The sequence below is a fragment of the Nestor notabilis genome, unplaced genomic scaffold, assembly GCF_000696875.1.
Source record: "Nestor notabilis isolate BGI_N333 unplaced genomic scaffold, ASM69687v1 scaffold4912, whole genome shotgun sequence".
Lineage (NCBI taxonomy): Eukaryota > Metazoa > Chordata > Aves > Psittaciformes > Psittacidae > Nestor > Nestor notabilis.
The window spans coordinates 130,304-157,781 of NW_009919620.1; positions in this window are offsets into that span (position 1 = coordinate 130,304).

The window sequence follows — 27,478 nt, forward strand, 5'->3', positions numbered from 1 at the left end:
CATTTAGGCTTCATTTTAGTAGGCTCTTCTTAAGGCTTTAAGAAGAGCTGAACATTGGCTGAACTTCTTTTTGACTCGTGAAGGACCAAGAGAGACAAACTGATGGGGTAAAAAGCTAGTGGACTGTAGGTGTAACATAAAACAACTAACTTTTTTCCATTTTGCTCATTTCCATCTTCTGTAACTCTTCCTTCTCTGTGATTTACTCATTTTAAAGACTTGATGCATTTTCAAAGTTCCCTAGCTACATTTTCCTTTTCTTTTTTCTGTAATGTATTTATCTCAGCTAATAGTGCCAAAACAGACACCAGCAGAGAGATAGCACTATGGAGAAGCAAGCCATGAAACTGAGTCAAAACAGCAGGTGCTAAGATCATCCTCTTCCAGTAAAGAGGATTAGCAAGACATTACCACTAGTAAAGGCATTTCCTGGTCCTCCATCCACTTTTTGAAAGTATTGTCAAGAGATACTGTAATTCAATCCTGAATGTATTGACTCCACTAACTAGGAATCATCCCGTTATTACTGTGATAATAGCATCCTCCATTATGACAGCTATAACATGATTTGCCTTCACTCTATTCCAGCATTATGCTGAAAGCGGGCTGGATAACGAAAATGGGAATTTGAACAGGACTTCAGGCTTACTATAAGAGAAAGAATTAGAAGACAGAATATGTTTCATAAAGGAAAATCTTTGTACATCTAGCATATCAACATACACTTCGGCAAAAGCTACAGATTCACATTAAGACAAACCTCATGTTTGTTTAGAAAGACAGGCAGTACATTGTTTTAAAAATTCACTCTTTTTCTCACAGAAGTAGTGTAAAGTGCTTCTGAGAAACTGCAATAGCTTCACTGCAAAAAAAAGCCCAGCACAGCAGATTAAGAGGAAAGCTGTGCAGAGGCAGCAACGTGTTGTACCACCCAGGGAGATCTTGGGTACACACCAAATGAGCCCGACCTTCAGCGTGTGGGTGGGTTGAGATTTTGAAGAGGTTTCCAGTGGAGGAGAAAGAGGAATCTTCATTTTAAGCGAAGTGCCACGTTCCATGTGTGTTTAGCAAGGTAAATTCCCAGCTTTCAGGCAACCTGCCCAGGAAGCAGTTAAGGTATTTCAAAACATAAAATTCTCTCTCTCCATGCTGCATTTAAACCACAAGTAGCTGAGACACTGATGTCCACTCTGCTCATGCTCCTTGATACCAGCAGTATGCAGCACAGCCAAAAGACTAAAAAGTGAAAAACCAAGGTAATTCAGGAAACCAGCCACTACTTGTCCGTCACAAGGTCATAAGCATCTTCAAGGATCATTGGTTCAATATTTCTTGGCAAAAGAATGGTCCAGATGACATGTCCTGATACCCTGTCCAGCTGAATCTTTAAAGTGTCTAATATTGAGGACTCCACCACTTCCTTGGGGAGATTATTCCACTGGCTGATAGTTCTCATTGTGAAAAATTTTCTTCCTGTGTCCAATTCGAATCTCCCCAGCAATAATTTGTGGCTATTATGCTTCATCTTTTCTATGTGACTCCTTATAAAAAGGGAGTCTCCATGTTTGTAGCCTCCCTTTAAAAACTTTAAATATGTCTCTCCCGAGCCTTCTTTTCTCAAGGCTGAACAAACCCAGCCTGTTGAGTGAGCCTCTCCTCACAGGGAAGGCTTCCCAGTCCTTTGATCATCTTTGTGACCCTTCTCTGGATCCTGTCCAGCCTGTCCACATCTGTTTTGCATAGCAGGATGATGAATTCTTTATCTCTGCTGGTGATGCCCTTGTTGGTGCAACCCAGCATCCTGTTGGCTTTCTTCATCACAGCAGCCCACTGTTCACTCACATAGAGCTTTTTGTCCAGCAGGACCCCCAGGTCCCTTTCCACAGAGCTGCTTCCTAGGTACCATTTATTTATTAGCCACAGATCTGAATTCAAGAGAAGCTTGACTTTTTGGCAAACACTCAGAGCCATGCCTAGGCTCCTGCTCGCCTTCCTCTACGGTCTCCCAGAGAGCCCCCATGTCCACCTCACGCACAGCATTTGGCCAGTTCTTCAGCATGCATAAACGAATACACAGGCTGAGAAGCAAGGTGTATGTGGAAATATTCAGACCTGTGGCAACATGTTGCTCTGCCAGCTGAGACAGAACACTGCAGCAAGGCTGTGAAAATCACTCTGTGAGCATCCTCCCTGACCACAGTAAAACCCAGCCCTGCCCTGCCAGGGGGATAAATGATAAAGCATGGGTCTCAGACTGCTCATTTTCACTCTCAAAGCAGGAATAGCTTAATAGTATTATGTCACAGTAAATAAAGATAGGAACATTACTGACCTCAGATACGAGAGCTATGAAAATGTTTGATAGAAGTCTTCTTTACCTTTTCTCAGGACTGTATAAAAGATAAGAGGGGTAAGTGCTTTCAAGCCCTTGCTGACATACAAGTAGAGATGTAACAAGCATATGCATCTATTAAAGCTATCAACTTTTTCTTCATAAAACCAAGACAAATAGTCATTATTTTGCCCTCAGAAGTTACCTAATTCAGTAAGACTAGCCAAAAGACAATGATGTTTCAGGTTGGCACAGAGCTGTACTTGGGTGACTTCAAAATATAGCTGTTGATCTAAGGTGGGAGAGATTCTGGCTCTTTTCCTCTAAGTACACATATGATCTTCGAAACAATGTTTTCTGGTTCTCATTCGTGATTAACCAATGCATCTGATCTGAAATGTCAGTGAGAATGTATTTGTGGCCAAAACTGTCACCTTAATATCCTACTTGAGAAACATGCCAGATCTGTTCAAAGTCAGACTTTTTGCAGTAATGTTTTTTGAACTAATTTTATCACACAGACTGTGATTACCCACCAGCCCTTCTCTTACCTGTGCAACTACACACACAACTTCTAGGTTTCTCTTTACCTTAAAATCAAAGGCTTCAGGCAGCAGCTGATTTATTGTCAGGGTGATGTAGTTTTTCCACAGACAATGTTCAGGTGGGAATCAAACCGGTAACAATGCTGAGTTACTTCATCATTCAGACTTCATCCCTGTCCCCATGGAAATGGTCTTGGAAATACAGAAGTAACAGTGGGGGAAGTCCCATCCCTGCAGAGCTCCTCAAGAATATATGCAGTGCATCCACCAATTCCTCCATTTCTCTGAGGATTGTCTCCCCCTAACCCAGCACTCTGGTGCCCCCTCCTCACCCACCTCAAAGATGAGTCTGTGCTGTCCAAAGGCTGGGTACTGGTTTTCTGGAACCACATGCCAAGGACGGGACAGCACCCAAGAATGTTGCCTTCTCCACTCTCTCCACTAGTCCATGCCTGCAGTAACCAGGTGACTGCCATCAGGCAGCACTACTGTGTCACAGCTTTTGAAAGATTGTGCAGAGAAACTGCCCAAAGAGGAAACCCCTGCACTTAAAGCATATGAAAAAATTGTACTTTTACCTGTCAATAACAATACGCTAAAATCTGAATTGAGGCACCTTGATAAACACTGAATCGTTCTGTTTTAACAGCTGTAAAAAATAATTGTTAAGAGATGTAAAATACGGAAAAAAATATTTAAGATCCAACAATTATAAATTACATTTGTTGTCTTGCATCTTCATTTAACAATTACCTGGAAACTTCCAAAAGTTTAGACTGTAATATGAATTTAATGACTTAATGACTTGGCTCCAGCTAAATATGTTCTCATTATACAAATTTGTCTTCATTTGTCCTGAGTAAGTAACAATTATTGCTATTTACCACTGTTAGGTGAAACAACTCCTAGAAGAGTCCCCAGTAAAGCAGACATCCCAGCTGAACATACTGTTCTCCCTTTACATTGAATCCAGGCTGTTCAGAAGGGTCCTTCTCCAATGTCCACAAAATGGTTAATCTGATAATTTGATTACTTAGAAAAATCCCATGCTGCCAATGGTAACATCTCACACTCAAAACAATGGCCCCATATGAAGAAAAAGAAACTTCTCAAAACCTTTGACATCACTGTCAGTAAAGACAATAGAGTAGATTGATATTTTAGAAGCTAAGAAAGAGTTAATCCTCATAAATCTTGCTAAAAAGCAAGATTCACCTACAAATAGGTAAATCCCTAGGGAAACTGAAGGTTGCAGCCCAGATCTTACGTCTTGTTGCTCTCACACAGGATAAGCCACAGATGACAAGGGACAGCTCACCTGCATGGTTAGGCACTCCTGGCAGCTCTCTATTCAGGAGAAGATGTGCTACAGCTTCCACAACATTGTTATTTGACACAATGGTATTAGTCAAAATTAAGTTAAACATGGGTAATACACTATGGGATGAAAGCCCTGTATTAAACTGTCCAATGATGGAAACAACTCCTGCTGTGTTTGCATCGTACCATGTAATTTACAGTCACTGCTGTGAGTTCACTGTGAGAATATTAATGTCCCCATTTCTCAGTCAGAAATATTAGAATCATTACTACCATCTGAAACTGTAGACTACAGGCTGAAAAGAAAGGGGGTTCTCTGCAAGGACATTATTTCCTGGTTAGGAGCTGGGTGTAACAAACCTTTTCTTATGCTTTTACTGAAATAGGCCATATTCACACCAAATTCAACACTTTGGCCATCAAAACCACATTATTTCCTTTATTCATATTTGAAAGTGAAGACAGCTGATTTAAGAAAAAGTATTTTGCATGTTTTTTAAATATATTTGTATATTAAAAAAATAATTTCAAAGGATACAGATTTTTACTGGAAAAGAAAGCTTTGTTTGAAAACTTAAAATCTTTATCCGGAATCTGCTTTTCTAGCATACACTGAAGTAAGACTAGAAACAGCTGTTTAGGTAAAGCATAGCTAAGCACGAGTTGAGTCCTAGCACTACGGATTTTTTCTTTGCTTCAGTAAGGTAACAGATTCAGAATCTCATTTGCTTCTGAGAACCATGATCAACTTCATCAGCCAATACAAGAGAGTTTTGTGTTTCTGTTCAGACGTTTCTCTCAATAAGCAGAATATTACTTACACAACTCATACGATGTCCGCATGGTTGGCTAGCGTGATAATGGCAACAAATTTGAGAGCGTTATCAGCAATAATGTTCCACGCTTCTGCGGTGTCACTGGCCCCAGTTGATTAATTTGGCCACAAACTCTTGCTAAGTGAAGGAGTATATTTTTCCTTTAGCTTTTTAATTCCAGCTATGACCACATGATCATAAAATGGGAGAGCTAATCAGCCAGGCACAGCAGCAGACCTCCGCTCTGAAGAAACTTTGCTATCTTGGTAACTCAGCCACCAACTATACCACCAGAATTTGACAATCCCAACTATTTTATAAAGAAAGACGTGTTAATGAGGTGTTTGCATTTTATTATGGATGCTGATATACTCACATGTGGTAAGCGGGGAACGTAGTATGAATAGAGAATTTTTAACATAATCCAAAACAGAAACACCAAAAAAAATGTAGCAAGTAAGAACTAAACCAAGTAAGGCTCATTAAAATTCTCAACTAACATTTCTAAAGAAATACAAACCAACTATATTAACCTGAAGCGTGGGAACCATCCTGGTCCTGTCACGGAGCTGTTTCACATGAGTGTGTTAATTTTTGTACTTTATCTGCAATGGACCGAACTGACCCAAAAACTGCTGGTGTCTCACGTGACAAGACACTAACAACAAATCAGAGAATGCTGACAACAAACTCATCAAATGTACTTACAGGTATTTCTAGGAAAAGATAGAAGTACAGAAAAGAGCCTGGAGTCTCGCTTGACCAAAGACATGACCTAAGGAAGGAACTGGTGGAAATGGATGGCTGAGCAAAGTTCAGTGAACAGCCAAGTCTGCACATGACCAAAGATGGTTTGTACAGTATGATTCAGTGTGTCTTATACAAATTGTAATGGTCAATAGAGTCTTGTACAAAGATTCTGGAATTCTTCAGAGTTGCAATAAGCTATAATCTGCAAAAAGACATATTCTGGGCATCTAAAATCTTTGCTGGAAGAATGGGCCACTATGAGTGGCTGACAGCAGCTTTGCAAGAGAGACCCAAGCCATGATGTTAATTGGGAAATGTAGAAGAGCACTTGTACACAGACTATCACAGACAAGCTTTTCACTGTCCATGCTCCATGCTGGCTGGACTTGGAGCAGTAGGGAATATATATAGCTTTTGGAGTGTGTGCAGAGAAGGTGTGGCTGTCACCCCAAATTTATTTATGCAATATAAGCAATTGTTTTTGCTCCAGCCAGGCTACAAAACCACTTGGAATTCTTGAAGAAGTTAGAAGTCCTTAAATTCTGGGGAGAAAAAAAAAAAAGACACAACTGAAGAACCTGAATGTACGGTTACATTAGCCAAGGGTTACACCCAAGCATTAGTCTAAAAAGCTCACAGCCCAGTCTTGGGGGGTGGCGGTCTAAGTTTTCTCTCTGAACTTAATGAGAGAGTAGAAATCCCCAGTGACCTGAAGAAAATTTGTCTATTTCAGTGCCTAAATCAAGATGCCCGCCACTTCCAGTGGCTGAGGGCAGAATGAGCACGAAATGAGAAAGCATCAGAGATCTTTTATCTCAAATTGTTGCTATGTTGAGGAGTTCTTTGTTGTTCCTACATGGCATAAGGTACTGATCATCAAGTATGTTTTAGAGGACTAAAATCCAAAGAGCTCTGCAACTAAGGTTTATCAGCCTCAATGTTCCTCTTTAAAATGTCCCTGCAGTGCAGAAGGTCACTTTGTAAACACAGAATTTTTGTGTGACACGCATTTTCCCCTTCACTTTTATGTAGTTTTTCTGCATTTTACAATGAAACAATTTTAGATACCCAATAGCATGGTCATACCAGTGTGGCTTACAAAACACAGCCTAGAAATACATTTTTTTTTTTATTGTCAGAAATTTTCTTAGGTTCTTTAAAAACTATTCTGATAGCAGAAGAGAATTCCTACTTCACTATCAAACAATTCATCTTATTTATGTACAGAAGAGCAAGGATGGGCTGCAGTCAGCCAAGCAGGACAGAGGGATAAAGAAACATATCTGGAATAAACGTTTCAAGAAAAAGAAGCCTCCCCTGGTAATCACATTAACCTGAACTGCCAAAGGGACATTTTGCCTAAGCACTCTGCTGTGGAATTTTGTTTAGTTGTTACTCACCACTTTCAGAACCTGTTTTCAAGGTTATGTGTTTGAAATCAGTTACCTAACTCCACATTCTGGCTCACAAACAACTAGGATGAATGACAGAAGAACTTGACCCTCCCACATTTACAAAAGAGCCACAGCATTAGACATAATACAAGCTATAATGATACAGTCTCAGCTGAAATATTCAAAAGTGAAGTACTTAATGACCATCTTCATTTTCCGTAAGTGCAGAGCACTCGCCTTAAGTAAAGCAGGCTCCTCTGAGAGCATAAGTTGAGCAATTGATATCACAGATGGTTTTTAACATGTTGGTCCATAGCCTGAAAAATGCAGTTTATATTTTTAAAACAAGGACGTAACTAATGAACTAATTTAAATATTAGGCAGCATGGCAAACATGAGGTGGAAGTCACAGAAGAGAACGTGATAGGATACAGACATAGAACCCCATGGTGGGAATATACTGCAAGCCAACTCATACATTTTGGGCCAAAATACAGTATTGCCTAAAAACTGAGTTTTCATTTAACCCATTATAAAGATCCACAAAACTACAAACTTCACAGCTAGATCTAAACCTGGGAGCAGAGCTAAACTTCCACTAAATTTAGACGATAGCAGAATTTAGTTTTCAGTTCAGGTCTCTCATGAACACATACATGTACAGTAAATATATACACACTGTTACATATTCACTTCCCACAACTTTAGCTGTACCTTAAAGAAGCAGAATGCTTTAAAAAATGCATTAAGCTTGACAGCTAGGAGGAAAGAAAAAACAAAGGCTGAGCTAACATTTCAGAGTACAGAAGATTTAACTTCAACTTCAGAGATATCGAACTTCTGTCATGGGAGATGAAGACTGTCATTGCCAAGAAAGGGAAAAGCTTGTAGACAAAAGCAGAGTGGTTTTGAAATATTGCTAGATTATTAAAACATTATCTATAGTTGACCCACATACAAGGCTCAGATCTAGAAATATGAGCTGTGTTGCAAGAACAGTATATTTTGTCTTAAACAGGGCTCGGTGTTACCTCTCTCCGTGGGCTGGTAAGTTAGCCATATTGTTCCAGTATGAAAATACTTTGGGGGCCAGTGGAGAAAATAGAGTTCCTGCAAAACTGAGGGTTTTGTCATGTTGTCACTTATGAAATCAGAATCTTGCTCTCCCACCCATTGTGAACTATGCGAGACACATCACTCCTTATGCTTCCATGGAGTTTTACCCTCGAGGCCGCAGTGGCTTTTCATGCTACTGCAGGGCAATGCTGCCAGGTTTTACTGCAGGGCAATGCAGCCAGGTTTTGCTGCAGCATATTTAAGGTCCATCTCCAGAATGCAGAAATGTGCTGTGGCAGCACATCACAAGAGAATCGCTCATTCCATGAGGCAAGTACCGAAAGGTCTTAATCTCAGGGGTTAGGTCTACTAGGACCTAACACTGGCAAACAGGTTATTGCTTTATTCCCCCGCCCAGCAGACAATGTGTTCAGTAGATTTGTCCCATCCCTCAACTGCTTGTCACAAAGGCTGAGTACAAGCTAGTACCATTCAAATCTTCTGATATTCAGTCTGAAGATAAGTGGATTGGAAGTATGGCAGATCAAATTCAGATAGACTGACAGAGCCTGAAAATGCATGCACACAGCCTTTTACCTTAGGTGCACTCATTTCCAAAAGCAAAGTTATCAATCCCACAGACACCAAACTCAAAACATGCTTTGAAAGAATTCTAAATAGCAACATTACATCACTGCAGCTATTCCTGGGTTGTGAGGTGTAAAAAAAGAACAGAGTCAGAAATATCACTATCAAGCCTATTCTCTAAAACACCCTTTTCTTACCTCACCACGCTGTGCCACTTGGGATTAGTAAAAACAGTGAGGTTGACAGGATTAGGACACTCCCTTGGAACATGACTCTCTTATTTCAGAAAACACCATGCCGTGTTCATTTCCTTTGCCTCACGTACAGTTTCTTGGCACTTGTCTTGGGTACAAGTCTGCTGCTCTTCACATTAAGTGTGGAACAGGAGTAAACTCACTGAAATGCAGGCATACCATTTTCAGATCTTTAACCTGTATAAGACTCCCGACTGTGGCATGCCAATTCACATGCTACTGCACCTGCATGTATCTCACAGATGCTCTGAAGCCATCAGCTCCTGTAACAGGAGGCAGATGAGTTGCCACTCAGCTCATTAACTGGCTGTTCAACTTCAGACTGTATGAATACCAAAAAACTCATGGGAATATGTTCAAGGTGTCCTACTTGACTTCTCAGAAGGGTATCCAAAAAAGCACAAATGGCCAAATCCACTAATGGGATCTTGGGATTTTCCATCAGACATGGGGCAGGTGGCATGGCTAGTTACTGCAGCTCCTTGGGGGGCAGCAACTTGTCACTGTGTGAAAACTCAATTCTTTTCAATCATGTAATCACACCCCAAGAGGGTCAGAAGAACCAGTGCTGACTGCTGGGAACAGCCAAAGCCCAAAGAGACCTTGCACATGTTCCATAGGCTCTGGGTGTGATTTGAGGGAACAGCACATGGGGATGGAGTCAGTATTCCCATGGCTACTCATCCACCCCTCACTGACAGACTGGATGGAATTTGAATGGGTAAGGAAGCCGTACCTTTCACCAGAGAACTGAGCCCAACGGGAAAATTAGGTCTTACTTGCTTATGACTAGTAAGGCAGACATTTTCCCTAGAAACCACCTTCTGGTATTGGGCAGACACCTTATTGCAGTCTTCTGCATGAGCTCATTTAAAACAGTACATGGGTCTCTTCCAGTATCACTATGATTTTTGATCTCTGAGTTTGCTATTTAACAGGTCTTCACAACACGACTTCTCTACATGTCTGTAATACACACATTCTAGTTCCACATTTCTGTTTTTCTGTCAGTTGCCATCAAACAGCCCTTTCTCCACACCTCCAAAAAATAAAAATAACAAAGCCAACCCCGCTTATTTTAAATGGCAACTTCATGCAAGGTTTCAACCCAAGGTTATTTTTTTCTGCCAGTTGTTTCGTTGAGAACAGATGGCTTCTGCAACAGTTCAGGATATATCCTATTTTTAAGTATCATATGTCTTTACTCTTCTGCAGTGGACTTAGCAATCAGATGAAAATGCCCCAAGAGCTGGGTTTTCTACATGATGAACAAAGCACGCTGTCTCATGACATTCAGGAAATTATCTCCCATTGCAAATGCCCAGCAGTAAGGGTCTCTGTGTCCACCCTTCTGGTGTAACATTTCCTGCCAGCACTTGATAAGGAACAACCTGCATCCGGCGGTGCCGACTCAGCAGAGCACTCAAACATTGACACAACAAAGCTGGCAGTGAAAAAGTTCAAATTAAGGTTGCGTACCATGGATGGCCTGATCTCTAGTACACAGCATCACAGAGTTCCATTTTGCACCACAAAATTCAGTATGATGAGAACGTCCCATATGTTGTTTGATTTTCCTTTTGGGATATTCTCCTGTACATATCATATTTTGACAAGGTAGCAGCTCCCCCAGAATAAGAGAAGCAATGAAAAATGGAGTCAGAAACTGTCATTCTATTTAAGTTTGTTGTTTCTTATACTGCAAATTCATAGGATAAAGTCGGACTTACTTTGCAAGTAACTACAAGCTCTGTCTGCCTCTATTTTGATCCATCTGCACAAGAGCCCACTTTTACAATGGAAAGCCAGGCAGAAAACCTGAGCTTGAGCTTTTAAACCTTGACAGAGAGATCAGGCCAAGTTTTGGACCACACTAACATGGTTAAATGTCTACTGGGTCAAAGCTGGCTCCTATCCAGGAAAGCAGAGAGGACTCAGACAGATTTGCAAAAGCCCACATGGATGTATCTGAAGTTTGTATTTGGAAGTTGTCATATGAACATGGAAAAAATGCTGTTGTGAATGTTTAAAAAGGGAAGATGCACAGCCACAGTGACTCATTCACCAAGGAAACACAAAAGCTGACATCCGTAATCCTCTGCCAAAGGCATCTGGGTTGCCTCTTCCACTGGTACCAGGAGCACCTCCACTTTGGTTCATGCTGCTGACTAATTTCCACTTTGTTTCTCTGTCAGGCTGAGAGCTGAAGCACTAACCGTTCAAAGGCAGCATTGTCTAAGGCAGCTCTGGCTGACTCCCTCACTACCAACCCCTCAGGGCTCAGCAAGCCCAGCTAGGATCTGTGCTGCAACGGCTCACATCAGCAGTTTGAGGAAGTGGTAGTCAATTACATTGGGATGCATCTCCCTCAGAAAGAATTGAAATTCAAGGGAAAGGGAAGTGGAGTCAATCTGGGATCAGACTTAACGTAGGAATCGAAGCTTAAAGAAAGTGGGGAAGGGGACCTTTTCACACATGTGCTTCACACCAAGTTAGTGGGTTAGGGAAATCTCTGTTTTCCACTAGTTCCATGATTAAGGTATTCATCAGGGACACTGAAGAGCAGCGCTCTCCTTATTAAATAGCAGCAGGATTTGTTAATCTTTAGAGACTTTCCCACTTGCTAGACTATTTTGAAGTTCTTGGCTTTTGAATCTCTCCTGGTTCCTCTTCTCCTAACATATTTAAACCAGGTGTCTCTGTTCCCTGCTAAGAGCCCTGGCTGGTACGGTACCAAGTTGTTCTCACTCTTTGGCCTCATGAACATATACAGTTTGCCAAAACCCCAAACTGATCTTCAGCTCTGTTTTTATCCTGTCTCACAGAACAATCTCAGATTTTTAGATGCCTACAACATTTGGAAAAACAGAATGGAAACATGAGAAATTTACTGTTTGCTTGCTTCTGCACAGTTTCTTTAAATCAACACTTCTTATAACAGAGAATTCTCAGAAGGAAACAAAATAAGACCTATTCCTAGAAAACTGAAGCTGAAGCAAGAGGTTTTATTATTTTTGCCTACAATATTTGTGATGAAGCAGCCTTATTTTTGCCAACCTATTTCTATTGAAATAGGAGCAGGATTTGATAATTTTTAGAGACTTTCCCGCCCACCAGACTATTCTGAAGTTCTGGCTTTTGAATCTCTCCTGGTCCTCTTCTCCTAACATACTTAAAACAGGTGTCTCTGTTTTGCCAACCAACTTACACGGTCTCTTCTGTTAATGCCAAAGTTTAATGTTTCTGTCATTAGGCTGAGTCCCATGGGTATGTCACAGTAAGCTTGAGTGAGCACATATGAGAATTGCTAGTAGGATAAATGGCTTTCTGGTCTCACACACACTTATTTTCTGGCCATTTTGCTACAGCACTTGAAACAGCCAGTCTTGCCAGATACTGATCTTCCTACTAGTTCTGTTTTGTAGCACATTGCTTTGAACTTGTGAGGCTACTTGTCAAGGAAGGTGCTCAAGTTCAGCCATAAAGTCAGTCTCAGGAAACCACATAACCAGAGAGAGCAAAAAAAATGAACCACAGACCCGTTTTCAGGCAGCTTGCAGAGGCCAGTTCCCTCCCTTTCAGAAAGACCAGGCACATAGTCCATATCCTTCAATTCAAAGAAATAAAGTGTTGTGAATGCTAGCCTCTGGGAGGTGCCTGTGCAAACCCTAATTCTTTCCCATGGATTGTATACTCCAGGATCCAACATCTAATTATATAATATTTTCCCACAGTTTCCCGCTTTCTTCAATGTATAGGATAAATTCTGGTTTAGATGCAAAGGGGGCATGTTAAATTGGTCTCTGGTCTAATAGGATTCACAGTCGCAGAAGTTGGGAGATATGTGGTGCTTCCCTTTAATGACAAACCGGGAGACAAGGAGGCTCTACAAATGCAGTGTATCAGAGACTGCCTTCCTGCATAGCCACACAGGAGCTGAAGGCTTCCTAGTGTAGAGCAAGAACCCCTCTTCTGGCCTTAAATCTCCTCCTGCAAGGTCATTAGAAGTGTGTGGCAGAGGGGGAAGGAAAAACCACCTATGTGCCAAATCCTGTGGGTGGGTACCTCTGGGGCTGTGAAAGGAGTCCACAGGGGAGATATGGAAATTCTGTAGGTTTTGAAGAGACTCTTCCCTTGTTCAGGCCCAGAGGTCTTCATTGTCAAACTCAGCAGTGAAGAGAGGGGCTGACAGTAAATAGTGCCCACATGGTCAACAGCAGAGAGGGGCACAGCGCAAACACCTGACTTGGGATGAGCTGTAATTCCATTAGCAGGTTTGACAGACAGATTGAGCTGTGTCTCAAATAGCTTTTTCAGAAGGGTGGGTTTGTAGTACTGGCTATTCTGTGCCACCCTGGAAAACAAGATTTTCACTCTTCTTTTGGGCACAGCTTTCTTGAATCACAGAGTTCCTTCCCAAGCCAGCATCCTAAATGCACCCATGTTCCATTTTTCAGGTGTCCATTTTGGGACATCTGGTACATGGATAGCAAATTCCCACCTCTCACTGAAGGTCAATGGAAGCTATGCTTTAAAGGCAAATAGAAGAACAAAATGCTAAGTACCCTGGTCCGCCCCCTGTATCCCAGATATAGAATCCAAAATGAGTGGGCATATCAGGCAGTAACAGCTTTAACATTTGCATCTCAGAGGCTCACATATGAGATGGAGCTAACACGACCTCACTTCACTGGAGTGCTAGCTGAAAGGAGAAATCCACCCGTGTTCATGAACAGCTTAGAAACTATGATCAGAGCATTTGCAGTACCTGAATTAAGTCTGTACTCAGTGTGGGGTTCAGAGGATGTGTATGAAGTAATGTAAAGGAAAATAAAAGGAAATGAAAAAGCACTATCCATCTTGACTGAGGTGAGAAGTCCAAAGTGAGGAAATAGAGTGTGACCCCTACTTGAAGACTGTCTTAATGGAAACACACACACACATCAGAGCAAAAGGAAGGGGAGACAAATCAGGGTGTTGGACGGATGAATTCAAATCAAGTGCATCTAAACTTTCAGCTTTTGGTGCACAGACAACAACACACACACACACACCCCTATGTTGAAAATTGACCCAGGCAACTCCTACTGCCACCAGATAAAAATACATATTTATATGCTGTCGAATTTGCAGCCCAGGCTACTCTAACCTTAGCTTCTTTGCCCTGTGGACATAACCCATAGCTGGTATACTTAAATAGCCCTAGGCAGTGAATTAAAAATACTGTTTTATTTACAATTCTGTAGCAAATGATTCACTGTAGATATACGTCAAGCTTTTCATTAAATATTCACTATTCAGTTGTTTGCTCCTTCTGCCATAAGGCAATGCAGTGGCAGTACCACTGCCTACATAACAGTGACAACTGCCTTAGAATTACTGAGAGTACACTTCTCTGCAATAAATAACTTGCAACTTATTTGCCAGGAATACACAATTTGTAAATCACTTGATTTTTTTTTAAGCAGCACTTTGACTCAAAGTCCACCATCAGGTACTGAAGCCTCTTTGATGCTGCAGTCATCTAGGTCACTCCTAGAATCAGTCAAGTTTCAATCTGCAGCAGTCCAAAGGGTTTTCAGGCAATGTGTACATCCATCAGAGATATATATGAGCTTTTTCAGAAGAGGCATCCCCTTTCTTGAGGAACCACCTTCAATCAGACACTTCCTACCATAAAAAAGTTGCACATTTAAAAGTAAGTATGAACCCACCCCACATACCATATCCCAAATTTTGAAAAGATCAAATATGCTCCCTTTTATGTAAAAAAAAAAAAAAAAAAGTATGTAGCTAAAAACATACTGCCTCACTCATTACTGAAGTACCAGTAAACACCAGTTGCATCTGAAATCTCACCACAATCAATACAGAGCTCCAGTGACCTGGATTTTTTTCTTCATATCTGAAATGCCACATTTGAGGCTTATTACACTGAAGACAGCCAGGGAACAGTTTACACTAATGTGTTTTCCTTAGAAGTTAGGACAGGTTACAAGAAGGCATGTGTTCAGTCGCCACAGCTCAGCTGTCTGATGAGAGCTCACTTGGTCAGCCACAATAAACTAGTAATTTGCAACTGTACAGAAGTATCTCTAAAAAAAAAGATTCATAAGATTGCTAAAGAATGTTCTCTTAGAACAGCAAAGGAGAAACTTTTAGCTTTTATATCTACTAAAAGAAATTCACTTATAACCCTGTATTTGCCAGTCCCTTGTACTCTGCCACCGCTTTCTGCCAGCAAAACCACTACTGCAGTGTCAGATGGCTCTTGTGACATTAATAAGTGGAATCCAGGTTAAAAATGGTCAACATATTCCCCCACACAAATACTTTCATAATTATGATGAAAAAAGGGAGGAAGTGTTTAGGAAGATCACCTGAGCAAGCCTTGCCTGGGATGTTTGTTCCAAGGCAGTCACACTGTCCTGCACTGCTGCTTTCAGAAGTAACGACATCCATCCTACACAGCCAACTGCAAAATTATTTCTGGCTTTCAAAGAAAATCCATTCTGTTCCTGAAACTATTCAATACTGCTGTATCCACAAGTGGTTCTAATACAACTGTCTGAAGAGTATGTGTAGGCACTGGGTGAGGATTACCAGAAAATGACACCTTTCCAGCTGGAACATGACATCTTCTGCCCATTTCTGTTTAGCTCTCTGCTTCAGACTCCGTTTACACTGCTGGGACTGTATTTCTGCTTCACTAAGAGTCCTTACTGAAAAGAGAAATCATGAAATTAGATGGTGAAAGTTGGACACGTCCTCTAGAAAGCCACTCTGAACTGATGCTTATGCTATGCAGAGGATTCTGTCTTCAGAAATCATAGGGAAGTTTCCCTAAGGAAAGAAATCAGGAAGAAATTCTTTCCTGTGAGGGTGGTGAGGCGCTGGCACAGGTTGCCCAGAGTAGTTGCAGCTGCTCCATCCCTGGCAGTGTTCAAGGTCAGGCTGGACGGGGCTTGGAGCAACCTGCTCTAGTGGAAGGTGTCCCATTACATGGCAGGGTGCTGGAACTGGATGAGCTTTAAGGTCCCTTCAAATCCAAACCATTCTATGATTCTAACTCATTTGCTGCACAGTCCCAACATTGTGGAGGATCATGAAAGACACAACCATTTTGTAAAGGGGAGTCAAATAGTTGACTTACTTAATTACCAAGATTTATCAGCATGAACAGAGAGGATCAAAGCAATAGGGAGTCTGTCCACCCACAAGCAACACTTACCCCAGAACATCAGGGTCACATCTTTGCAGGCCTGACTTTTAATAAAATTTTCTTCACATGACATGAATTTTATGTACTGTAATAAAATTTACTTTATTTTCACATCAAAATTCACTATAAAATGTACTGACAACATCCACCATGTGCTAGGAAGTGTAACCACCCTGCATGCACTGCAGAGCTGTCAGAGCTCCAAACTGCATGGCCACATCCCATTCATGGGAACACCAGATACTCATATAAAATTCAGCTCAGAGGACAGAGGAGGATGAGGAGGGTTATGGCCTCCAGCTGGGCTGCACCACAGGCTGGTAGCAGCTATATATCAGAGACTCTACCCATGCTCATAGAGGCTACAAATCTTGCAAGGTTTGAACAAGCTACCACAGTTGGTAAGGATTATCTCTATGCTCACCAGGAAAAAGCATCCCCTTAAATCATGACCCCATACATCTCATCTCAGGCATCTCCTGCTCTCACAAGGTAAATCGCCAGGCAGGAGCAGTGATCTTAATGGCAGCTGGCCCCAATCTCACACACCCTGATCCCTGTCCTGGCAGCAGCAGCAAACCTGATTTCCCCGGATGCAGGCAGAGGCAGAGCAAGCACTGAAGACATGACCATTTTGCTGTGTCCTTGGCAGGCTGCTGCTGCCCAAGGCAACAGCCTACATCACCTATGTTCCTGGCGGGCCCTGTTTTGCAGTCAGTTCTGTTATATCTTCAAATGAATCTATTAGCACCTCGAAAAATAAGTCATTTGGGCCCCACCTAAGGTTTGGACAGATTTCAATAGTTGCCTTGACTCATGGGTTTGCAGACTAATTGCAAGTATCATCCAGGAACATTAAAGCCCACACACAATTGTGACAACTTTGATATTATTGCTTAGAACAGTGCCCACTTGAGTCACGCTTTAATTCAGTCACTAGTATTTTCATGGAAAAAGGCATATTTCCCTCCATCCCCATTTCTCAGAGTGGGAAGCACACAGGAAGGATCTATCCCACATAAAAATAAATTGCTATTTGCATGTCAGAAAATATCTGTAGAAAACAGAAAAACATCAATTATTCAGAGTGGCAAATAAACAAAAAGGGATATTTTCCGATTTTTAAAAATAAATAGTTTGTCTGCAAGCAATGTCTCTCTTTTTTCCCCCAACAAAGCAATTCCTGAATCTCCTCTGTATGGGGTTTACGTATCAAGTCTGACACGCTGGTTCGATTACTGTGAGAATAAGTAAACCAATGAGCTTGTACAGCCCAAACGCCTTGAATTCAATCAGATGTCAATTCAACCTGTAGAGAGATATTCCATTGTGCCTTTGAAAACCTGCCCCCCCCCCAAAAAAAAACCCAACCAAAAAAACCCCAGAAAAATAGTCTTTCACACTTTTTTTCAAGAGGGGAAGAGAGGTTTTCTCTTTAATCAGTGACCTGAAGATGACAGCTCCATCCTTGCACATTAACATGCCACCAGCACACAGGTTCAGGGCAGTTGTCTTGGTGAATGTGACTAAATACAATTTAAGACATCACAGTGAGGACACCACAGCGAGAAAGACGACGATAAATCTCACTGTTAAATTATTTATATTGATGTTGCAGCCAGACATGCTTGTCAGGTGGGGATGAGGTTGCTGCCATGCTGCCTACATGCTCAGCTTGTGAACGTGGTTCAGTGTCTTGGCCTCTCTGTCTTCTCCATCACTTTTTTCCCCATACAATCTAAGACAAATAACCCATCCTATACTGCAGATGCCTACTGATATGCCAGGGCAGTTACTCCACCTTCTGCACTGAATAGGGTCCAGCCTTGACTCAGCCACCATTGTGAGGAGCAGCAGCCTCTCTGCTCTGAAGACAGAATGAGCTTACTGTGGATCTAGCTCATTTTTTCTTATTCTGGTAAGTTTCAATGAGATTGGGAAAAATTAGCAAGCACTGATAATGAAAATGGTGGCTTGTGCAGAGAGTTAGTTCAATATTAGTTTGACCAGTGGGATAAAATAGCAGACTGTGGATGGTAGAATTTTTTGCTTCATGATCTATTTTTTCTTAAGATGGCAAACAGCTAGCAAAGTGCTCATTAATGGATAGCGACAAGTAGTTTCCTGTGGTCTTAAAACAAACCATCAATTACATAGAGTGTTTTCAGTTCTAGAGGCTAAAAAGCATTCAATACTGTTCAGTTAGTTGCATGTTTTTCAGGTGATGAGAAAACCAAGAGTGGAAAAAAAAAAACACAAAAGAAAAAAAAGAAAAACAAAAAAGAAAAACAAAAAGAGAGAAACTATTGTGCTTTCCCCAGGCCATCATGCTTCAAAATAACCTTCAGCTGAGGCCTAGGTGCTTATAGCGTCCCTGCAAAACAAATGGCTTTTCATAGAGATATAAGCCAGATCTTCATTTGACCTGATCATCTTTGTTCAGCGGGTCAGTAAAGGTTTGGGTCCCATAAAGCAAAGCACAGAGTGGCAAGAAGGCCTTGTAGTTTTACTGGGTACTGCCAAGAAGGCTCAGTTTCATTCCTTTTTCTTTCCATTTTAACCCTTATGCACTGACAGGTAAAGAGAAGACTTCAAACTGGTTACAAAAAAACCTGCATGAAAGGTAGCAGCTTTTCTGCCTCTAGAGTGGCAGAGAACACCCCATCCTCCTAAACCAGCCCAAGTGAATTTTTCCTTCACTTGAAACGATCCCAGTGAGAAAACAGAAACCGTGTTGGCAAACGTTACAAGATCTGTTCCTCACTGTAATACTCAGAAAGGGGAACCAGTTGCACCACTGGAAATATGCGAAATAACAGCATCCTAAAGCTGTATCACAAAACAGAGCATTGTACATTAGGGGGCTTTTCATACCATCTAATGTAAACCAAGAAATCTTCCTAGATGTCTTTGCAGGATGTTTTTCGGGTCTCAGGAAAAACACAGCTACTGTATTCAAGGTAGTGACAGAAATGTGCTTCTGAGCTGTGGGCACAAAGTGAACTATTTGGGTGTTCAAGTATACCTTTTATGCAACAGATGCGAGGTTTGGAAAATGTGGCTCTAAAAAGCACAAGTTTATACCCAAGCAAGTTCTGGTACTATAAGCTCTAGAGAGTACTTCTAACACAAAAACTAGTTCTGAGCTCCCTTTCATAAGTGTATTGCAGCACATTATAGAGCTGGTCTGAGAGGCCTCTGTGTTACGCATTAGCTCGTGCTGTACATTTAGAAACAAACTTTGACAGCACAACTAGTTTTGTGTAGCTATCCTGTAGCCCAGGAAACTTACAGAAAACATGGAAACTTATGAAATACAGCAAAAGGTAGCTTTCTGCGAATGGAAAGCTCTCTCCAGAAACCTGTCTTCTCTTGACAGAGGTGCTTGTTTGCTCACACTGTTGTGCTCCCATTGCATGCTCAAATGATCCCCCCATCCCAGCTGCGTGCTCATGCTATAACCAATAAAGTAAGGCCTGTCAAGCAATTTTAGATTCAGACCATCCTTATTATTCACCACAGCGGATATAGTGTCAGTTAGATAGTGGTTTCAGAGGAACCGTATGGGTTATCTTGCTAGAGTGTAACCATAGTATCAACCACAAAGAAAATATTTCCACCCATAGAAATGTTTAATATAAGCATTATCTTCATGTAGAAGAAAGGATAATGGGGACTCCTTTGAGGCTATTCTGAAGCACACTGACTACAACAGTACCAACTCACTTTAGTAGAGATTGTCCATACCTGCTGTCCTTCAGAGCCAAGACTGTAAGTTCTAGGACCTTATTCAGGGTGAGTTTACTGAAGTCAAGAAAGAGATATAAGGACTCCTATTAGCATGACCTATCTACATCTTGGGTCAGATCCCAGGAAAAAAATAAAAAAACCCAAAACCGCGCTCCCTTTTCAGCCATAAATTATGTGCTTAATTATTCAGATGTCAAACTGTGCTTGCAAATAACTAGGAAGGTCAGATCAGAGTGACTTAGACCTTTAAAAGCCGGTTTCAGGAGGCAGTCCTTTCCACAGCAAACGTGTAAGTACATTATACGTAGAACTCCCTGTCACTTTTTGCAAGTTGCTTCTACAAGGGCCATGAACAAGGAGTGAACTCTCCTTCCCACTTGAAGCAGTTAAGGAGCCTGTAATGCCAGGGTCTGTGCTATGTGCTTGCAAGATGACAGACTTTCAGTTCCAGGACTTCCCCATATAAACATCTAACCATACAAAGTAAGAGGTAACCAACTCTCTCTCATATTGTTCAGACTCCTCATGACTAACTACCATTTACACTCGGGATGATCTCGACGTGGAATAAACCCAACAGAGTGTGGGACTGAGGATGGATTAAGGCCTAGGGTGTTTTCTTTGAACTAGTAGTCACAGTAGGAAATAACTAAGCCAGTATTAGATTGCAGAAGGGCTTCAAGCAGGGACCGTAGGCCATATTATTGTGGCTATGAACAGAGAATTAAATTCAGAACACTGAAACTCATAGTGGGAATAAGCATTAGAGTGCAAGGGACATGCACCCTGAATTTGTCTCTTTGGGTTTTCATAGTGTGTGGCTGCAGACAGACTGGGTCCAGCTCCTGAAATGCAAAAGAGTCCTGTTGACAGCACCATCTATGCTCCCCATGCACCCAGAAAAAGCAAATCAAACCTCAGTGAACCCAAATAAAACATCCCATTTCCCAGTTGCTTTAAGGGGCAATATGACTGACAGAAAGGATTTCATCGTGACTCAAAGTGAGAGTAACATGCCTTCACCAAGGCAAAGGCACTGTCTTCTACCATTTCATGTGTAAATAGTTGCTGCCTCTGCTTCCACCAAATCTCAAAGCTCATTACAGCTTAAGTGCTAACCCATGAGAAAAGCCCAGAACACAGAAACGTGGCATGGAGACATTACAGCTTTAATCCTTCATAGGATTAGTTCGTTTAAATTTAATGAGATAGAAGGGAAAACAAGGGACACACATGAAAAGACAACTGGTTACATCACCTCAGCAGTTCCATGAGTGTCTTTTCTTGTACTTCTTTCTTTCCTTTCTTTTTTTAGCATTTTAAGGGATCTCAAGTGAGTCAGTGTCCTTCACTCTCTCACACACAAGAGGAGCTGCAAAACATGTCACGGAAGTTACATCTTTGAAAAGCCAGACACAAAAATCAGATTCTGCAGCAGCATTGAACATAAATTACAGAGCACAAACTCTGAGCTTTCCCTTAGAGCTGGCATCTTGCTTTTCTTGTCTCCAAACATGCAAGCAACACTTGGATGTGTTTTGTGCACCCCTGTTATCATATCTCCTGAGGGGGGAGGGAAGACAATAAAAATAACTCAGCAGAGAAACTGTTAATTTAACAAATGAAAAATAGAGAAGGAACCTGGTGAGAAATGCTGGCATCGGATATGGGAAAATGAGAAGCCAAAAGGGAAATGTGCAAAGTGCTTTAGGAGTCCAGGAGCAGTGAAGAAAAGTTGTGCAAGACCGAAAAGCAGGAAGAAACATGTAGTCTCTATGCATGCATGCATCAGGAGAGGAAACAGATGATCGCAAGACACACACGCAAATTTTGCCAAGAACAAAGAGACTTGAACTCCTCTTTTTTGTTTTTGTAACTTTCCATTTCCCCTCCCCACCATGAATTTCTGCATGTGTTTGACTGGATCACTGAATCCAAAATCACAAAACCTGAGTGCTTACACCTCACATGGGTATATGTGACCCTCTTCTCATAGGTACTGGACATAATAACTTTCTGTAATGATAGGCAGAGGATATAGATGTTCACTGTTTGTAAAACCATTGCTTTTCCAAATGAATTGAATATAGGTGATCACCTCTGAAAATATAACCTAGGGGCTTTCATTCCACTCCACCAGTAAAATGGAAACAGTGAAGAGGTTCTTCAAGGAAGAGTGCAACAGTGAGGGAAAAACCAGCTGGATTTATCACATCCTTCTTCACTTTTTAATTAGGGGAAAAAAGGAGGAAAGACACTGGAAGCAAAATCAATCTGCTGCTCTTGGTTTAGCTTTTTATTTAGTGACAATTTGACTCATAAGACCAAATTATCTCTGGGGAAATAATTTCACTTCAAGGCAATTTTCCAGTAGACAACTTGCTTACCTTTCTTTCTCGGGTCTGTGTGCTTCCCCCCTTTGTTCTCTGAACCTGAGAATATCTTTAATTTCGGGGCATTTCTTTATCAGCCCTTCAAATGAGATCTTCAAAGTGAGAAGCATTTTCTCCATACAACTAAACTTCATACCTATAACAAGTTTTAAAGCAAATTAGAAATTCCTTTAGTTGCAAAACACCCAGGAAAAGAGATTTGGAATACACAGCATTTTGATTAGAAGAAAGAGTAAGTGAGACACACTGACTGATTTGAAGTCTATATGATAGGGGAAAAAATGACCTTTCATCAGACCCATAATTCATTAATACCATTCCCCACCTCTCATCTGGAAGCCAGTCATATCGCTGGATATACTGTGCATCAGCACAACTATTTCAGCCCTCTTAACCCAAATCATGATAGAAAAATTGTCATTTATTTCTGCTACTTCTGTCTTTACTTTCCCAGGGATTTAATTTTATTTGTGACTTAGGTAAAAATAAATTTTGAGGATCCTAACTGTGGGTTTGAATCTAAGCTGCTTGGAATTTATGTTCTACTTCTCATTTTCAGCCCTTGTATTTCTTTGTAAGACATCTCACTGGGAAGTAACCAGAAAACCATTTCCTTCTTCTTTCCCTTTTTTTTTTTTTCTTTTTTTTTTCTTAGGATTCTGAAAATCATGTAAGAAAGATAAAATGACCATCAATAGGTCCCAGGGGGAAGACTGGAAATATAGGAGATTCATGAGCAGTTCTTAATGCATTAGCTTCTCCCACACATTCAAAACCCACATGAAAATTGGAACCCACACAGTAAAAGCCCTCATGAATATGTGCACCACTTAGAAATTTAAACAGTCTTTTAATGGAAGAAGATAACCTATTAAAGGCAAGAGTGCCCATCTACCAACATAATGTTCATGCTGCTCAGACTGCTGGGCCTCTCTGTTTTGCTATTAAAGCCCTTCCTGCTTTTTTCTTTTATGTACCACCGAGATGGAAGCCTAATAAAGGTGTCATTTCCCAGGAGGGATCTCTGCTTCCTTGCTTGCCTGTACTGAGGGAACTGGGAGACACATAGATATAACTGCTAAGCAATTGGAATGCAATGCTGACAGCATGGCAAGATTAATGGGAGCTGATCCATTGGCATTGTTTTTCATATCTCCACAGTCCTTTGCAATTTGTATTTGCTAATCCAATTTCCGCTCCCAATGTGGGTAAGCCCTCTTCTTCATTTTTTCCTCTGACTAGCATCACCTCAAGGCTAGCCACAGACCGACTGCTATCTACGACCTCTTCAAGGACCAAATCCACATCTCTGTACCCTGAGAAATCCCCTAAAGAAATACTCTCATCCACACCAGAGAGACACTGACACCAGAGACCAGTTGCTGTAAGAGCAGCCCTCATCCTGATGAAATGCGGCTTGAGAGACAGCAGAAACACTTGTCTCACCTGAACGTTCAGGACAGTATTTCTATGTGAACACATCCACCTTTCATTCCTGAGGCAGGCTGAGAGTTCACATATTGTGAGTTGCGATGGCTCAAGTGATGAGTGACTGTCTCAGTGGAGAAGCAGCACAGGGCAGCTGAACCCATCCAACATTTTGCTGACACTGTTGAACAGAGGAAGTCCTACACTCCCTACATCACTCTTAGACATGGTCTCTTGCTCACCTTGCACCAGCTCTGATGCTTGCTGGGAGCAGCTGGGAATTGATACAACCCAGTAATCCAGCAGAAAATTCTCTCAGAAAAAGCAACTTAGTTTTCCACCAGGATAGGGGCGAAATAGGTTCAGTAAAAACTTTTACGAGCTGCAGAGTCAGCACAAGACTGCACAGCTGAGAGCAAGAGCAGGGGTAGGGAGGACAAGGAAGAAGAGGATCTCTCCCCTCAGCAGATGTAAGTTGTTTGTAAGACTCAGCCATAACATGCAACTTCACCTTTGGGATCACGCAGATGTTGCCTCCCATCACTACGAAGGCATCCAAGCAGAGTGGTGAGGAAGGAAGGGTAAAAATTCTCTGGAATGCACTTTGACAGAAAAAAGAAAAACATGTGTGAATAGAGTTGTCCAAACATACATTTTTTGTGGAAGAAAATTTCAGGATGTATATTTTAGGAGAGATGATATTTTTAATCCATTTTTATTTTTTATTTTTATTCATTAAATCTGTTTAACATTAATCACAAACAAACATTTGGCACAAAGGATAGCCTTATTAGTGATTCAGTGCCTTGGTTCTTCCAGTGAGGGGAAGCACTGAAAGCCAGCATTTATAGGCTGGATAACAAGCTGTTAAAAAATAACTGGGAAAACTCCTAACCTTTGGAGGGAAGAATAGAAAAGGGAAAGGGAAGAGAAAGGAATAGGTCATTATGCATCACAAAAATAGATCACAAGTTTCTTTTTTTGTTTTAGTTCTTTGCAGGTTTCTTTTTAAGTAAAGGACATGACTTTTAAAAAGCCTTTAACTGCACTACTTTGCACTTTTAATAAAGACTTCTTAAAGACATTAACTTCCACATGGCCCATAGCCTTTTCCTCCGGGCAGACACGAAATGGCTGTTCTGGCAGCACCCACTGCTCTCACCGCCAAATATCTACACCCCTGTAACCAAGCATAGCTGGGTTCTTACCCAAGAGTAGTGCCCTCAGGGCTCCTCTTCTCAGTGCAACTAGCGAAGCATTGGTGACAAACAGCTGTTACCACCACACCAATGAAGTCCTCAAAAGTCATCTCCAACCTGGGAAGCAGGCCTGTGAGGGTAGAAACTGCATCATGCAACAATATGAACTTACCCATACTTGGGAAAAAATTATCACAGTAACAGCTCAGAAACAGAGACAGGCAGCCAGAAGTTTCTCTCTGCATACCTGTTTCATGGGTTTATATCATTAATGATCTCTTCCTCTCATGGACCAAACAGTGCATAAAGTGCCCACAGTAGCCTGCAGGTATTTATGATTTACTGTGATCTCAGGAGGTCCACGCTAAAAGCAGCCTGCTAAAGCAGGCTATGTTTTATCCACCACATGACCTAGTTTCAGCAGCTCTGTCAAGCACTTCTGTCACCAGCAACAGGGCTGAATAATGTTCAGTGAAGTAGGTGATGAGTTACGTGAAACTAGCTTCCAGAGGAAATTAATTTCCACAGAGAGGCTCTGGCTACTTGAACTTTGTTTTAAAAAGCTGTATTTTATTGCAGTTGAAGTTAATGAAGAAAGGTAGCTGACAGGCTGCTTCACAGTCTGCGTTATCTCTCAGCCACCTTTATTCCAGCAGCAGAAGCAGCAGCGGAATAGGAACATCCACTGAAACGAGCTTCCGTTTGCACCCGTTTTACTGTTTTTCTTCCAACTGCCACATCTACTGCTTTACTATTGCCATGAGAGATAATCAAACTGACTTTTAATACAATGCTGTGCACATGGCGTCTCTGCCAAGACCATTCTCAAGCAGAAGAACAGATTGCAAAAAAGTACTGCATGCTCAGCCTTCTGCCTGGGAACGTAGGTAGGAGATAACATCTATAACTCCCACCACTCCTTACGAGCACCCAATCTCCAAAAGAAGTTATTTTTCTGCTTTTATTTTGCCAGACTTAGCACAGTGGATCTCCCTCCAGGATTTCCAACTATCTGCCCTGTGCTTGACCTAGTCTTTGCATGTTGGAAGATTTTGGAGGCCCTCAGCTGAGACCTTCGTCCAGATAGTAGTATAAAGGTAGTATTAAGTCCATCAACCTGAAGAAAGTATTCTCTGTATTACACCCACACTGCAAGATTTACCCTAAAATATAGGACAAACTACTTTATGGAACCTACGTATGGTTCATTCACACCCAGGTAGGTTACTGCTCCTAATAGTGCTTACCTCAAACATCTCACAATATCTGTTGTCTCTCATTATGTTCAAAACTATGACTTTCTACATTTCAAAGACACACGGGAAAACGTGGGAAAAATGCAAAAGAATCTTCTACTGTGGAGCAGCTGCTATTCCACACTGTTAATCTTAGCACAGAAAATCAGACAACTTATCTCTGCAAAGGAGATCCTTTGCATGAATATTGCTGGAAAACACACTTTGATGTGATCAGATGCTTCATAGTAGTTCCTCACCGAGCATATCAGGAAATAGCAAACGGGTTGAAGCAAAGACTTCACAAGATGGTATTTCCTTGTGGTATTTTCTATTGAGATTTTGAACAAAAATGATGAAAAACTTGAAGGTTTTTTGCTTTACATGTCTTTGAAGTCCCATGAGCTTGCTAAGAATCAGGAAAAAGCAAACTGTAATAAGAATTTTAAAAACAATGCTCAAATATACCAGAAACAGCTGTTTAGGCATATCTTACCTGAGATACAGTAACAGGCAAGAACAAAAGGGTTCTCCCACCTACCTTTTAGCTGCCCAGGGAATGTAGATACAAGACCAACAACTTCTTGGTCTTTACCTATCTTTACTGTACTCTTTCATGCGGTATTTTACATGTTTGGCTAGATGCCATGGAAATATCCCACACACTTCATTAGCTGAGAAGCTTCTCAATAGCATAATTGTGGGGTTTTCTACAAAGAAACTGAAATGTGTATCCGCTTTCCTTAACATTTCTAGATCTTCTGATCAGTATTAAACTCAGCCACATCTGATTCATAGGAGTGCATACCCAGCCTTCTCACCAGTACTCACTAGCCATACAAAATTAGTGACTCAGTTCCTCATCAGACTGCTTTAGAAAAATAACAGTTTTTTAAACAATTATGAATTCTGAGATTTGTCTTTTGATTTTTTATCTTGATCAAACTCTTCTTTGTACCCACCAACATCAGAATCTTACTTTTTAAAAATAGAAACATGAAAGTCATAAGAAATAGCATGGCTCCAGAAGTCCATGCTACACAGTCAAAATAAATGCATGGAGCTTGATAGCTTTATTTTCACTTGTTAACTTCACAAGCTTTGTAGACAATCTAGAGCAATGTGTCAGGCCACCACATACATAGGCAGTCCCTGGTTTTTTGGAGGGACAAGAGGGTAGGGGAAGCAACAGGGGGG